General features: G+C 46.4%; 1 pseudogene; it reads right to left on the reverse strand.

Annotated features, from left to right (window-relative positions):
* Positions 1-9,916: 9,916 nt before the first annotated feature.
* Positions 9,917-10,247, reverse strand: LOC132217228 (10 kDa heat shock protein, mitochondrial-like; annotated as a pseudogene).
* Between the last annotated feature and the right edge of the window lie 6,885 nt (positions 10,248-17,132).

The following is a 17,132-nucleotide window of genomic DNA, read 5'->3' on the forward strand; positions in this document are numbered from 1 at the left end:
GAGAAGGGGCAGTGGTCTGCTGTGAGGATGGACTTGGCTAAGAGCTCTCTGGGGAGATGATGACATGTGAACCAAGACTTCAAAAGAACTGGGAGAAGGCTAGAGCTGCCAGACCCAGCAAATAAAAACACGGGACACCTCGTTAAATCTGAATTTCAGATAAACAACAAACACATACACTTCTGGGGCCATACTTATACTAAAGAGTATTCAGTGGGTCGCCACGCAAACGAACTCGGGGTCCTGTGAACCATCCAGAAGGATGTAAACACATACACACACCACATGAGCCAGCCGTCCACTCCCAGGTACCTGCCCAAGAGGAAAAAAAACTTATGTCCATACAAAGACTTGTACATGAGCGTTTACAGAAGCTTTATTCTTAAATGGCCGGCAACCGGCAACAATTCAAATGGCTACCAACAGATGAACGGGTAAGCACATGTGGTGTACCCACACAATGGAATACAGCAATGGGAAAGGACAAACGATTGACACCCGCAGCAACATATAATTACCTAAAGAGAACTAAGCAAAGTGAAAGAACCCGGGCAAGATGATACACATGAGGTGCTTCCATGTACATAAAATTCTGAAAATCCAAATGAATTACAGTGGACTAGTGGTTTCTCATGGAGGAGAGGTGGGGAGGCACACGGGGAGAGTCTGTAAAGGGGCAAAAAAGGAACTTTTGAGGGCAGTAGATGAGTTCACTATCTTGATGGTGGTGAAGGTTTCGTGGATATATTTGCCTCCACAAAAAATGCATGTGCATGTATGTGTTTGACTACTTTGGAGATAGCATATAAATGGAATCCTACAGAATTCATCTTTGTGTGACTGGTTTACTTTACTTAGCACAATCCCTCAGGATTTATCCATGTTTTAGCACGTCAGAATCTTCTTCCGTTTTTTAAAAAAATTTTTTTTCTTTATTGATTCAGGTATTACATATGTGTCCTTATCCCCTCATTGCCCCTCACCCCCCTGGTGTCTGTGTCCATTGGTTAGGCCTATATGCTTGCATATAAGTCCTTTGGTTGATCTCTCCCCTTTACCCCCACCCTCCCCTATCTTCCATCTGAGGGTTGATGGTCTGATCGATGCTTCTCTGTCTCTGGATCTGTTTTTGTTCATCAGTTTATGTTGTTCATTATATTCCACAAATTCATCTTCCTTTTTAAGGTTGAATAATATGCCATTGTATAGATGAACCATACATACAGTGTTATCAACTCATCCACTGATGGACTCGAGTGCCTCCACCTTTTGGCTATTGTGACTACTGCTGCTATGGACATGGGTGTACCAATGTCTCTTTGAGTCCCTGTTTGTCATTCCTTTGGGTCTATACCCAGAAGTGGAATTTCTGGATCATATGGTAATTTCATGTTTATGAGGAACCTCCATATTGTTTCTTCCTCAACTCTTAACCTGGTTGCCCAAGCACTCAACAAACTCCAGACCAACACCTACCCTCCCTCCCTCCCTCTGCCCCCACCCAGAGCAGCCTCTGCAGTGTTTCCATCACCATCACCTGAATTACAGGATATCCAGGTCCCTTGCCGGGGTCCAACCCCAGCGGGTCCAGGGGTCCCCAAAGGTGTAGACGGAGTCGGCAAAGAAGGAAGGACACGGAGACAGCGTTCAGTTGATCAGCAGCCTAGCCAGGATCTCCAGCCAAGTTCTGGTCTTGATCTCCAGAGAAGCTCTGCTTCGGATCTCCAGCCAGGTTCTGTGGCCAGGTCCTGGTCAGGTTCTCTTGCCAATCTCCGCAGTCAGGTTCAGTCCAGGATCCCTGCCATGCTCTCTCACCAGGCTCCGCCTCCAGGCTCCGAGGCCAGTCCCTGTCCAGGATCCTCCGGCATGCTCTCGCCAGCGAAGTTCTTCTGTCTCTAGAGAACGTTCTGTGTAGGTTCTGTGCCTAGGCTCTGTCTCTCTTGGTCCTGTCTTCCAAGCCCTGTGTCCTTAGTTCTGTGTTCTGAGTTCTCTCTGTTTCTGTCTTGTTACAACTGTATTTATACCAGTTGATTCAATCCTATCAATCTCTATTACAAAGGTTAGGGCGTTTCTTATCTCCATTCCAGGGAGAAAAGATTATGTAGTTTAAGCATGATTGTTTGTAGTTAAAGGGATTAATTACCCGCCTGGCACTTAGTTGAGGGGTTTTATTCCCTCCCTAACTTCAGGGGAAAATCCCTACCTGGGGAAAACAACCTTTCTCAGAGACCTTGGTTAAAACACATAGTGCCAAGAAGGTGAGCAAACATATTAAGAACAGTATGCCATATATGCCAGGTCCCTTGAAACAGCAAGGATGGACCGGCTCCCGGCAAATTCCCCCTTTTTTATTTTTTAAAAGCGAGCATTAAAAGGAAAAACCTGAAACGCTCTCTTGCATCCATTTTAAGAGTAGGATTGGCGCTTTCTGCTATTACCTGAGTCCTGATCTATCACCCCAGGGAGAGCTTGCCAATCCTGCACTTTCCCGGGGTGGAAAGGCTGCAGTGGGGTTAAGGATAAGGCTCCTTGGGCCTACCTTCTCCCATGCCTCTACATTTACCTTTCCGGCACCTTTCCTTCCTCAGAAAAGCATGGACGTATTTCTTGTATAAAATGTTCTGTCTGACTGGGAGTAACCTTAATTCCTCTGCTAACAAGCATATATGTTAAAAGATCAATACGGAGTCTTTTTTCTTTAGACTCAGTATGGCACATCTTCTTAATCTAAAGATCAATACAGAGTCTTCTTTCCTTGGACTCAGTATGGCACATCTTCTCAATCTAAGAACCAATACAGAGTCTTCTTTCTTTGGACTCAGTATGGCACATCTTCTCAATCTAAGTTCTGTACTATCCACCTTCTTACCCTACTTATCCTCTATAGGGGGGTCTGTAGCACCCTGGTGGAGTCCTATCCGTCCCGAATGTGGGGGTTCTCAATGGGGGGGGCTTACCTAGGGGAATCCTTTCCAGGGGTTCCCAAAGGTGTGGACGGATTTGGCGAAGACTATCCACCCTCTTCCTACGGTGGAGTCTGATCCGTCCCGAGTGGTTCTGCTTCGGATCTCCAGCCAGGTTCTGTGGCCAGGTCCTGGTCAGGTTCTCTTGCCAATCTCCGCAGTCAGGTTCAGTCCAGGATCCCTGCCATGCTCTCTCACCAGGCTCCGCCTCCAGGCTCCGAGGCCAGTCCCTGTCCAGGATCCTCCGGCATGCTCTCGCCAGCGAAGTTCTTCTGTCTCTAGGCTCCGTGTAGGTTCTGTCTTCTTGATTCTGTTCTAAGTTCTGAGTTCTCTCTGTTTCTGTCTTGTTACAACTGTATTTATACCAGTTGATTCAATCCTATCAATCTCTATTACAAAGGTTAGGGCGTTTCTTATCTCCATTCCAGGGAGAAAAGATTATGTAGTTTAAGCATGATTGTTTGTAGTTAAAGGGATTAATTACCCGCCTGGCACTTAGTTGAGGGGTTTTATTCCCTCCCTAACTTCAGGGGAAAATCCCTACCTGGGGAAAACAACCTTTCTCAGAGACCTTGGTTAAAACACATAGTGCCAAGAAGGTGAGCAAACATATTAAGAACAGTATGCCATATATGCCAGGTCCCTTGAAACAGCAAGGATGGACCGGCTCCCGGCAGTCCCTTCCTCTCCCTTACCCAGTGGGCAGCCAATCCCCTTCCTTCTGTCTTGAACTATCACTTCTTCCCTTTCATCTCATCCTCGTCAGAGCTGTCCTTACTCATAGTATGAATCTCTCTCAGATCTAGACATGTCTCCCCATCCCCACTGCTCCCAGTTTAGGCTAAGCCACAAGCCCCTGGTTCCTGGGTAACTATAGCAGCCAATGGCCTTCCAGATCCTTCCTGAACCTCCAGTTACGATTACCAACCCATTCTCTCTACTGCCCCTCAGCACAGCACCTGTCATATAATGAGCCTTCAAAACATGGGTGTATAAAACAGAAATATTCATAAAATACTTACATTAGGCTGATGATTATAATAATTTCTGAAAGGTATTTTTTGAAGAGTTTTTTAAAAAATATATATGCTCTCTTTGAAAAACTTTAAACTATATGGAGACCTAGGAAGCAAAATAGTGAAAATCTTTGCCAATTCTACAGGACCAATCACAATTAATATTTTGTTTATTTTCCTTCTAGGAGTTTTTGTACGTTCAAAGGTGCACATGTGTACACACATACACAGTTTTATTTTCATAGGAATGAACTCATATTCTAAACATTGTTCAGCAACTCGCTTTTTTTTTTGTTTGCCGAATCAACAGGCTATCCCGGACAATTTTTGATCCCACAGTGCTAACCGCTATTAGCATTTCGTTTTTCCTGCCAGAAAAATTCTTGCTGTGTACAAAAACTAAGTAAATATAAATACACACGTACATATACTTTTTAATAGGATCAAGTTCAGACTCTACGTATGGTTCACCAACCTCATTTTTTCTCTTTTTGGCACAACAGTTCATCCCAGGAAACTCTTTACATCCGAACACACAGCTCGGCACCCAACTCCCGGACAGCCACTCACGGTTCCCCAGCATGGATGCAGCAGCACTTGTTCTTCCCATCTCTCTTGATGGGAAGACACAATATCTTCAATATTTTGGCAATTCTCAAACTGTGCGCTTCTGTGAGTCCTTCTGTAGGATTAACAGAAATATGTTTCCTGGATCAAAGGTTATGCATATTCAAAATGGTGTCAAGTCCTACAAAATCACCCTCCGGGAGGTCAGGCCCTGCAAACCCTTGCTCACTGTGGATGCTGCACTCATCAGCCCCGGCCTTTTCCAAGATTTAATTTTTTGATTAGGCTTCAAGTTGATTCTGGCCTCCTTTTACTTTGATTTGCATTCAATAAGCACCCAAGGAGTTGAGCCTCCTTCCCTCACTTTCCTGGCCTTTTCCTCTTCTGTTATTTATCTGTTTATCATTGTTCTCCTATGTCTTCACCTTTTTTTGTTGTTGTTGTCAGTCCTCACTGGGGGAGAATATTTTTTCCATGGATTTTTAGAGAGAGTGAAAGGGAGGGCAGGCCGCCGCTCTCACCACTGAGCAACCCCGGCCAGGGCTCCTCTTCATTTTAACATTCAGGCGCCTCGTCCCTCTTGTGTCTGAATTTCCCGCCAGTCGCTCTCCAATGCCCCACTGTTGGTTGAACCCACTTGCCACGAATTGCAGTTTTTAAACATCAAGACGTAGAAAGGGCCGCGTTGCGGGTGTCAGAGTGGAAGTCGGGCCCCGGCAGCATCTCCGGAGAGAAACGTGCCAAACAGCCGCGAAGCCGGGGATTAAAGTCTCTCTTTCCATCTGGAACCTGGCGTCTCCGGAACAGTGACCACATTGTGCGTCTTCCCAGAAAGAGCGCCGCGTTGCCTGGCGACGAGGCAACGTATATGTACGACTTGGCAGCCGGCCGGGCTTTGTAGCTCCGAGGAACATTCCAGGGTGGGATGCGAGCAGAGCAGCGGAGGTCCCGGGACAAACAGGATGGAAGGTTTAACCCCTTCTCCTCCTCAAGGATCTCGTGCTGAGGGGCCTTCCAGGCCCAGAGGACCCAGACCCGGTGATCCGACATCCGGGGTCTTCGCTTTCCTTCCTCGCAAAATGGCGCCTCCCGGGATCCAACATGGCGGCCAGCAAGGCTGAATCCGGGAGACTCAGGGCCCCTCAGGCACTTCCTGTCTCCCACTTCCGGCTTCCGGGACCTCGGATCCCGAACCCGCATTCGGAATTCAACATCCGAAACCCACCATCCGGAAGAGGGTCTTTCCGGCTCAGATCCTCATGGGCCGGGGAGGGGGGGTTTGTGGCTTTGGGAAGCTGGTTTCTTGTCATAAACTGAGGACAGTTGTACTTTTTTTTAAAAAATACATTTTTATTGATTTTTGACAGAGAGGGAGAGGGATAGAGAGTTAGAAACATCGATGAGAGAGAATCATTGATCAGCTGCCTCCTGCACACCCCCCAGTGGGGATGTGCCCGCAACCAAGGTGCATGCCCTTGACTGGAATCGAGCCCGGGACCCTTCAGTCCGCAGGCCGACGCTCTATCCACTGAGCCACACTGGTTTAGCAACAGTTGTACTTTTATCTTGGTTGGGTTGTGTGGGCAACTTCCAGAAACCGCCTGGACAGTGGGGAGATGAAGGAGCCATATCCTGCGTCTCTTCCCTCCCTAGCGCACTTACAGTGAGGGGCCTCTGGCAACCCTCACGGCTTCAGCGACACCCGACCCTACCGATTCTGCTTAGGACAGCGGTTCTCAACCTGTGGGTCGCGACCCCTTTGGCGGTCGAACGGCCCTTTCACAGCGGTCGCCTAAGACCATCCTGCATATCAGATATTTACATGACGATTCATCACAGTAGCAGCATGACAGTGATGAAGTAGCAACGAAAATACTGTTATGGTTGGGTCACAACATGAGGACCTGTATTTAAAGGGCCAGAAGGTTGAGAACCACTGGCTTAGGACTTCACTGTGCTTTCCATGCTAGTTAACATTCAAGGGGGGATTTGCCAGCCCACAGGGTCCTGCCTCCCAGCTCCCTATGGCTGACCACTGCGCTTTGGCCTCACTAGTCTTCCTTTTGTTTTCTGACGAACCGAGGTAATTCCCACCTGATACCCGCTGCACCCACCCAAAGCATACCTTCAAGATCAAGTCCAGGCCCCATGAGGCGCACTGTGGTCTCCTCTGCAGCCATACTCCACCGTACCCCACCACTACCACCTCCACGCACTAGTTAGAACAAGCTACTTCTGGTTCCTTCAACTTTCCCATCCTTAAACCTTTGCACATGCCCATTCTCAATCTGAATTCTCATCTCTCCCATTTCCTTTTCAACAAATTCCTGCTCAGCTTTGAGGCTCATTGCATAGGTTACTTCCTCCAGGAAGGGGGTCTGGAGGCCCCACAAAAGAGGTTTGGTGCCCAAGATGCACACTAATGGTGTGCTCTGTGTAACACGCCTCCTTGTTTTTTGGGGGGACATTAACCCTACCCCTTCTTTTGGGGGCTGCTTATCCTCTATCCATATTCCCACCCAAGGTGGTCTCTTGTATTATTCTGTGTGCCCTGCCCACGGGGTTAGTGTGTGGCCCAGGCCAGGCCAGTTAACCTTCTTCTTGGAATGAGGGAAGCAAGATTATGCCTTGAAGATGGGTAACCTAGGAATAGCACTGTTCTGACCTCATGGGGAAGTCTTGCATGGCAGCACACAGCCAACACGTAGACTCAAGTGGTAGAGAGACAGCTGTTGGCTGCATCCCATCACCCTGAGCACAGCTATACTCCTTCCCGCTCTGGGATTTGGTTACTGGAGCCAAGACATTCCCCCTCTTTGCCTAAACGAGTTTGAGTTGTCATTTGTAACCCTCCATGACCAGCTGCACCCCTGCCATTCTGCGGAGCATGGCCAATTGAAAACTCTCGTGTGTGGGGGAAGCTTAATGTGAACTAAATTGGGCTTCTTACCCTTATAACCAGGAGAGTCCTATAGGACTACCCAGGGGAACCACTGTAACAGTGATGCTCCCTCATTCCTGCAAATCAATCTTTAAAGTAATTTTTTAAATTAATGATAGAGGGATTTGTTGTTCCATTTATTTACGAATTCATTGGTTGATTCTTGTATATGCCCGGGCCAGAGATGGAACTCACAACCTTGGCATATCGGGATGATGCTATAATCAACTGAGCTACCTGGCCAGGACCAAGTCCATCTTAATGTATGAATGCCGCTCTGTGAGGGAACTACCTGTAAAGGGCATGTCTGCCTCTGATGCCCTGCTGGATGAGGATTCTGTTTAAAGGGAACAGAATTCTAGAGACACAGCAAAACATATGGTGGTTGAGGATAGAATCTGGGTTTCTTCTGTCTGAAACTCAATTCTGGCTCCATAAATTACTCACCATACGCCTGTAAACAAGTTACCAAACTTCTCTGTACCTCAGTTTCTTCTTCTGTAAAGCAGAGGTGACGATTAAAACAAAAGGATGACCTCATAGGATTGTAAAGAGGATAAAGTAAGAAAATCTATGCAAAATACACAAAACCATGCCTCGAGTTTAGTCAGCCCCAAATAAGTGCAAACTTTGGCCCCCACATGCTGAATGTTGACTAGAAGGAACTGGGCAGAAATATTTGCTGCTCCATGAGAAACATGTGAGTAAAGAGAGAAAACATGAATGTGGATCTGAATTAAGCTGACCTGCGTATTTCAGTATCTGAACACAGCTGCATTCCTTGGTTTTCTTATAAGAGCTACCATGTATCCAACCCCATATGTTGTCTTTACCCGAAAAGCATTCACTACGTCTCTTCTGAGATGATCCCTTCTCTCACGTTCATTTCATGTTTCAGGTGGGGCAGATACACACCTGGGTGACTCCAGGAGTGGGCAGAGGACCCACATCTAGCCAAGGAGAGCCATATATCCTCCTGGCCCCCATGATTGTTTCAAGGAAGGGCCTGAAACAATCCAAGCAAGGCCAACAGGGAGTGAATGCCAGGAAGTGAGGATTATTGGGGGCCATCTTAGAGGCTGGCTACACAGTGTGGACAGTGAGAAAGGAAGGAAGTCAGGAGACAGCATTGTCCTGCGGGTCTGGTGATACCAATCCCCATTGCATCCTGATTCTATTAAGAAGGAAGGGATGGGCCCTGGCCAGGTCGCTTAGTTGGTTAGAGCATTGTCCTGATATGTCAAGGTTGAGGGTTCAATTCCTGGTCAGGGCACATACAAGAACAACCAATGAATGCATGAATAAATGGAACAACAAATCTAAGTTCCTCTCTCTCTCTCCCTCCCTCCCCCTTCTCTCTCAAAAATTAATAAACAAATAAAAAGAAGAAGGAGGGGATAATAAACTCTCAAGTACTTCTAAGAGCTGAAACTCAACCATTGGATTTGTCAGTGTGGGGTTATTGGTGATGCAGAAGGGGGGGAGGATTCTAGAATGATGCCCTTGAACAGAGAGGAGAATGGGATCCAAGCAGAGAGGGTGGCCTTAGAGAGGAGCATGGCAGTTCACAGGTGGCAACAGGAGAAGGACCCTCCAGGTCCTGATGCCGGTGTGAAGGCGGTGTTGGAAGACTGTGACCGTTCCCTTTGGATTCCAATAGTATCGAGAAGAAGGTTCTGGCACCAAGTGGAGCACCGAGTTGCCACACCTTGAACACTGGGCTTCAGCTAGCGCAGCTCTTCAGGGACGAGGCAATACAATGCTGTGGTTTAAGAACCAGGACTAGCGTTCCCAAACTAGCTGGGTTCAAATCGTGGCTGTGCCGTGTACTCACTATTGGATAGATGACCTATCCCTTTTGTGATTGAGTTTCCCTACATGAAAAAAAAGGAATTCTGAAAGTATCCGCCAAAGGGTTATCGTGTGAACCCACTGTGAGAATGCCTCGCTCACCTACTTATCTTTGATGAACGGTCCTTACTGCGAGAATGAGACTGTTCAGTGACACTCAAGAAGAAAGGTATCAGGGATGTGTAGGGCTTGCAAAAACGTATGTCCCTCACTGATTGTATATTATTATTATTATTATATCATAAATAACATGTAATTAAATATATATTATATAATAATGTATAAATAAATGGTTTCTTGAACCATTTATTTATATATTTTTATTCCACAATGTTTATATCCGTACAGTGAAACTAAATTTTAATGACTGTGTGTCACTAGTTTATTATAAAAGAAAAGCAGAAATTATTTATGTGATGAAAGATTTTAGAACTTCAATGGGATGGGCAGCTTCACATGATGCCATTTTTTAAAAAATTTAATTTAATTTTCCCCGTCACCATTTACCCCCTGTATGCCGTCTTCCACTTCCATCCCCACTCCCACCCACGTGATGCCATTTTCAACAGTGATTTATTTCAGTCTACATACTTTGCAAAAATGTCACCATCACTAAATCAGAAAGAACCCCTGTTGTCCAGAACTACCTTGGTGCCTCCATATCCTGGAAGAAGAACTTTATCTCCAACTTTCACGCAAACTGGAAAGCTCTCCGCCCTTCCCTGTGGAGCCGGATCCAACAGCTACATCCTACTGCGGCTGCCGTGTTTTTCCTGGAGACTTTTCTGGAAGCATAAAGCCTCCTTTGGCTGCAGTTGCGGAAGCACGCCTTTCAACGAGCACTCAGTCAGAGTGGGGAAGAAACGCCCTAAACGCCCGTCTTGCCACATCCAGGCCACCACAGTTCATAACTCTGCTCTCGAACCCCAGCTGCAAGGAGAGATTTTGCAGTCCGGCCCACCGGACACGTGAACTTCTATATGTGCTAATCTTTTTTTTTAAATTTATTTTTATTGTTGAGGGTATCACAGATGTCCCCCATTCCACCTCCCCTTTGTCCCCCCCCCTCCGACCAGCTCCCATCCCACCCCCTGCCTTCACCGAACTATTGTCTGTGTCAATGAGCTATGCATTATATATACACTAACCTTATATGTAAACAATGTTCTGTAGAATAATAAATACTAACACTATATAGTCATCTTGCTGTAGCATCCACACCTGGCCGCCATGTCGGTTGGCCCTGTGAAACAATGGTAGGGGTACCGCCAGCAGAGAAACACCTAACAGCGAACTGAATATTGACGGAATATCGAAGAGGGAGCTACAACACTCGATTGCCTTTTGTCTTTCACCAAAAGCTAGCGAAAGCCTTTCTCCTGCATCCGGGTCCTGGAAGACAGAAGACCCTGCGTGGTCGCCAACGTGTTCCTTTTATTGGACGAGTTAACCTTCCTGGGCCAGAAGCAAATCCTGGCCTTTTCACTCCCTCCTAATTGTCTGGTTTGGGGATCCCGAGGATTTCAAAAAAGAAAAACTACTTTTTTTTAACACCCCAAGACAATGCGCCTCCCTAAGATTAGGGGGTAGGCGAGCCGTATGCTATTCATTTGCAAAGTGGTTGGAGGGCCACAGTGACCGGGGAGCCAGAGGGCCCCAGGCTGGGAAATTGCTTCCCATAAACAAGCCCCCTTTCTCCCCCCCTCGGAGGGCACGCACGCCTGCCCCCGGGGTGACAGGCAACCTAATTTGGAGGCCACAGCTCTAATGACCTTCGGGTCTCAGAATGATTTGGGAGCCTCCAGCCCTCTGGCCCGCGCCGTCTCTCCCGGGACGCTCCCAGGCAGCCACCCCAGACTGACGGACGCCAGGAGCCTCCCGGCCTTAATCCCTCCAGCTGGGGCGAGAGGCCCTCGCGAGGGCTTGGAAGGAAGCCGGCCTGTTCCCCTGACCCCTCCACCCTCGGTCTCCCACCTCGGCGGAGGGGGTGGGGGTGGGGGGGTTGCCTGAGCTCCCTGCACAACGTGCAAAAGTGACTTCTGCACCGGCGAGGTGGGGAACACGAGCTTGCTAGGCAGGCAAAGCCAGGATTACGGTGTCCACATCCAAGAACGGGAGAGGCCTCGACCCTAGGAATGTCACCATATTCGGGAAGGAAGTGAGCACCTTGTAAATGTCTCCATGTCCAGGAAGGGTGTAGAGACCCGGCCTTTCCTTGCACGCCCCCCACCCCCTTCTGGAGCAGGCAGCCCCATAAAAAGCTGTCTCCAGCTGCAGCGAGGAAGATTCAAGAAAGGTTCAGGCAAGAACCGGAACTTCCCACCTCCCCCACTTCCAGCCTCATCCAGCCTCAGCCTTCCCTAAGCCCCCAGAGGCCTCAGGTTTCTGCATACCAAAGGAGGGGTGCGGGGCGGGAGGGGCGGCGGGGTTTCACCTCATTAACCCTGCAATCAAAGAGCAGGAAGGCTCCCACGCTCCCGCCCGGGTGCAGAGCCCCCCGGGGCACCTGGAGCTACTTTCCGTTTCTTAGATGCCATGTTGCAACAGAGGGGCTGGTGGGTCTCCTCCGGAAGCTCCCTCTCTCCCTTCGGGGTGTCGAGCGGAGGAATGGAGAAACCCCTTCTGGGAAAGTTAGGTGGAAACTATGAATAAAACTCTATGGGACACCGAACAATGGGACATTCACTCATTCAACCAGTGTTTTGCATGCCTACTCCCCAGGGCTGAATTCTGGGGAGGCATGAGAGCGCATGGAGATACGTTCGTTTTCCTCTAGGCGGGTGGGACGGGGAGTGGGGGATCTGACTAACAAAGTCAAGGTAATTAAAAAAAAAATAATTGGAGATAACCAGTTCTTGGATATGACACCAGAAACACAGGCAACAAAGGCAAACGTGGGGCAAGTAGACCAGTGGGACAGCTATCAACTTTTGTGCATCAAAGGAAACCATCAACTAAGTTAAAGGGCAGCCTGTGGAATGGGGGGGGGGGGGAATATATTTGCAGCCCTAGCGGGGTAGCTCAGTTGGTTAGAGCATCATCCCTAAACGCCAAGGGTGCAGGCACATACATAAGAATAAGGCGTGCACGCCCTCCGAGAGCAGAATAAGAATTAACCAATGAATACATACATAAGGGGAATAACAAATTGATCTCTCTCTCTCTCTTTCTCTCTCTCTCTCTCTCTTTCCCTCTGCCTTTCTCTCTCTAAAATCAACAAGTAAAAAATTTAAAAAGAAAATATTACCGAATGATATATCTGACAAGGAGTTAATATTCAAAACATATAAAGAACTAAACTCAACACAAATAAGTAAACCCGATTGAAAAATGGGCAAAGGACTTCAATAGGCATTTCTCCAAAGATGATATACAAATGGCCAACAGTACATTATGCTTAACACCATTAATTATCAGAATGCAAATAAAAACTGCAATGAGATAGCACATCACATCCATTAGGATTGCTATTATAAGGGGGAAGGAGAGAGAGAGAGAGAGAGAGGGAGGGAGGGAGAGAGAGAGGAGAAAGAGAAAGAAAGGAGAAAGAAAGAAAGAAAGAAAGAAAGAAAGAAAGAAAGAAAGAAAGAAAGAAAGAAAGAAAGAAAAAGAAAGAAAGAAAGAGAAAAGTGTTGCTAAGGATGTGGAGAAATTGAAACCTTGTGCACTGCTGGTGGGATGATAAAATGGTACGACTGCCATGGAGAACAGTATGGAGAGTCCTCATATGGAGAACTACCATATAACCCAGCAACTCTACTTTTGGGTATCGATCCCAAATAATTAAAGGCAGGGTCTCACATCCACGTTCATAGCAGCGTCATTCACAATAGCCAAGCGACGGACGCAACTCAAGTGTCCATCCATAGATGAATGGAAAAACCAACATGCGGTCCATCATACAACAGAATTTCGTCCAGTCTTACAAAAGGAAGGAAATTCTGACACCTGATACAACATGGATGAACCTGGAGGAGGTTATGCTAAGTGGCTTAAGCCAGACACAAAAAGACAAATATTGTCTGAATCCACTTATGTGATGTCCTTAGGGTATTCAAATTCATAGAGACAGAACGTGGAATGACGGTTGCTGGCTACTGGGAAAGGGGGAACAAAGGATTAGTGTTTAATGGGTTTATAAAGAGAGAATGCATCCGTTAGCCATAGCAAAGAATGGGTGTTAATTATGGGGATGGAGGGTGTCAGGGGCATTCTCAGAAAAGACCCCAGGAACGAACGAGGTGACATTCAAGCTGAAACAGGAATGAGAATTGGGGCAAAGCTCCTGAGAATTGGGGTGAAGCTCCGTGGGAAGGACATACAGCAGATGTGGAGTTGATGGAGAGAACGATGGAAGCATGGAGAGAAACCCAGCATGTGAAGTGGAAGGTCGGAGGAGAGGAGACGCGGGCAAGGGTATTGGGAATATTGCAATCCATCATAGCATCTAGGATCATTATTTCTATCATAATTATCATCCATTTCCAGAGAGACAGACTGAACTTATGGCGTCCATCAGCACGATGCATCCTTTAACCAATGTCCCCTAGCAGGGAGCGGGCTGAGTCAGGTCACTTCACATGCCGCTCCCCTCCCTCCCCCACTCACCAGCTGCACCCCTGGCCCCCGCCTTGGTGAGGTTTATAGCCTAACGTGGATGAGTGATGTCACAACAGCCTGCGAATGACCTGGAGGGCACGCTACTTGAGTAGCACAGAAGGGGAAACCATCCAATGGGTGGCTGTTGCTGGGCAGAGAGCTCCTCCAGAGAGGGCCACCCACGTGTTTCCGCATTTGCTGACCCTCCAAAGTGTCCCTGGATCGAATGACAGCTGGTGGGGGTGGAGGGGGCTCCAGGCAGGAAGAACCAGGAAGAACTAAGGTACCCGAGTCCATCCCTAACCCACCGCAGTTGTTCTGGCTTTGGAAGGAACAGGTTATCGGGGCTGGCCTATCCCCCGCCAGTTCTCCCTTTTAGATAAGATTGTTTTATGCCCTCATGCTAATCAAGGGAAATGCGCCCATTGGGGCTACTTTAGAAATCACAGGAAAATATAGCAAGGGGGGAAAAATAGGACAGTCACCAGCAAGCAGACCCACCCGGGCTAGTTCTGGAAGTAGTCGTTTCACCCATTCGTTTCAATGCAAATATAGTCATGAAAACCACTTTTGATGAAATTGTGAGCGTACTAGTCATTCCTTCATTCAGTATTTTTTAAAGTGGGTGCTTACTATGTGCCAAGCATTGTTTTAGGTGCCAGGTATACAGCAGCGAACAAAACTAAGTTCCCAGCCTTTACAGAGCTAGCATTCTGCATGGTATGCATGTCGAGTTTCTCATTTAACATGGTTTCATCAGCACTTAAACCTTTTAAAAATTAATTTTAGGGAGAGAGGGGAAGGGAGAATGAGCAAGAGAGAGAAAAACATTGACTTTTAAATATATATATTTTTTATTGATTTCAGAGAGGAAGGAAGAGGGAGAGAGAGATAGAAACATCCACGATAAGAGGTTGCCTCCTGCACGTCTCCCACTGGGGGTCAAGTCCACAACCCGGGCATGTTTCCTTGACCAGAACCGAACCTGGGACCTTTCAGTACACAGGTCGATGCTCTATCCACTGAACCAAACCAGCTAGGGCAAGAAACATTGATTTGTTGTTCCACTTATTCATGCATTCATTAGTTGCTTCTTGTATGTGCCCTGATTGAACCCAAAACCTTCGCATATGGGAACGGCACTCTAACCAACTGAGCTACCCAGCCAGGGCTAAACATTCTTTAGAGACATAACTTGTATTGACCGCTTAAATTTTCAGTTTTGGGATACACCAAAATGTATTTGCCATTCAGAAATAATTGGAGTTTCAACTTCTTTCTAAATTTATTTTCATAAATGTGAAAAAGAGCAGGAATGACAATGCGTGTACATGCTTTGTTTGGGGCCTTCCTTGTTGTTTCTTTCCCAATGAAGACTCCCCAGGAGCAGAATTATTTGGTCAATGGGAAGAAATAGTTGCAGATTCTTGATATAATTAAACACCAGAGGGTTAACTGCTCTTAAGGTTTAGGGGTACTCAGTCCACCTTTTTTTCTATATTAAAAATTTTATATTAATCAAAACTAAAGATAGAATATTTTCTTGTTAGAGTGTTGCTACATTTTAAAATTGTGTTTATTAGTTAATAATACTAATTCTGATATCATATTAGATCTTATTGTTTTAGTTATTCAGTTTATAAACATGAATTGAATTCTTGGCATGTCAAGTATGGGTTAAGTTGAGGTTTTTTTTTTTTTTTTTTTTTTTTTATGTTTGCTAGTTTTTGTTCTTAAACAGTTTTTTGAGGGAAGGCAACAGACAGCTAAAAAAAAAAAAGCCCAAACTTCTGAATGTTTTCTCAGACCATAACCACATTTTAAAAACTTAAGAAAATAAAACACAGCTTTTAAAATACTTAAGGTTGAAAATATGAAATATTTTCTAAAGGAAAACAAAACTGATTTTTTTCAGTTCGTTTAACAAGAGAGTGTTCATTCATGCAACTAATTTGATTGTCGACTTCCTTTTCTTATTTATTCAGAGACTAGAAATGAAAGACGAACTTTTCTTGCCTTTTAAATTTCCAAGCAACTGATTAGTTTAGAACGTCTAATTTTTTTTCTATGCGTATTCATCCATCCATCCACCTGTCTATTCGTCTATCTATCTAGACTTTGTCACTGGGGAGGGTGGGTGGGAAGAGATCAACCAGTGAACTTGTCTGCATATATGCATAACCCATGGACACAGACAAGGGTGGTGAGGGCCTGCAGTGGGGGATGGAGCGGGCTGGAAAAGGTTAATGGGGAGAAAAGGAGGACCTGTATAATACTTTCAACAATAAAGATTAAAAAAAGAAAGAAAAGAAACTGCATTGTGTCTGAAATCTTGATATATAATGTAGTCCTTGTTCTCATCACTAGCCCCTGTCCCCTCAGGTCTTTCCTTCCCCCACCCACCCACACAATTCACACACAAAATTCTGTGATCTTATCGGCACTCTTAGTCTTGGAGATCGGAGTTTAAGTCCCTCCTTGTCTAATTCAGATTCCATGGTCCATTCTGACAACAACTCTGTATTAGCGTTCTATTTATGTGTAATAAATTACCACAAACTTAGTAGCTTAAAACAACACCCATTAATCGTCTCACAATTCTATAGGTCAGAAGTCCAGGCACATTCGATTGGGCTCTTAGCTTAGGGTCTCCCGAGGCGAGGCTGAAATCAAGGTATGGGCCGGGCTGAGCTTTTATCTGGCGGCGTTGGAGAAGAATCTACTTCTGAGAACCCACGTTCACACCCCTCCTTCACCATGACCGATTGTAATGGCCAGCCTCCAAGATGGCGCTTGGTCACCTTCACCTCCTTGCAAAGTGTCTCCACCCTGAGCAGGGATGTGTAACCAATAGCACATTTTAGAAATGACCAGGGGGGGACTGCCCGGCTAAGACGGAAAAGACCCTGAGGCTTCTGCCTCCTTCTTTCCGGGGTCAGACACTTTGGAGGAAGCCAGCCGCTATATTGCAAGGACACTCAAGCAGCTCAGTGGAGAGGCCCTGTGTGGGAGAACTGAGCTTCCTGACTGCAGCCAGCATCCAATTGCCAGGCACCTGAATGAGCCATCCTAGAGGTGGATCTCCTTCCCCTAGTCATGCCTTCTGATGACTGGAATCTTGGCCTCCATCTTCTTAAAAAATAATATATTTTTATTGATTTCAGAGAGGAAGGGAGAGAGTTAGAAACATGATGA

Source organism: Myotis daubentonii, chromosome 15, assembly GCF_963259705.1.
Source record: "Myotis daubentonii chromosome 15, mMyoDau2.1, whole genome shotgun sequence".
Classification (NCBI taxonomy): domain Eukaryota; kingdom Metazoa; phylum Chordata; class Mammalia; order Chiroptera; family Vespertilionidae; genus Myotis; species Myotis daubentonii.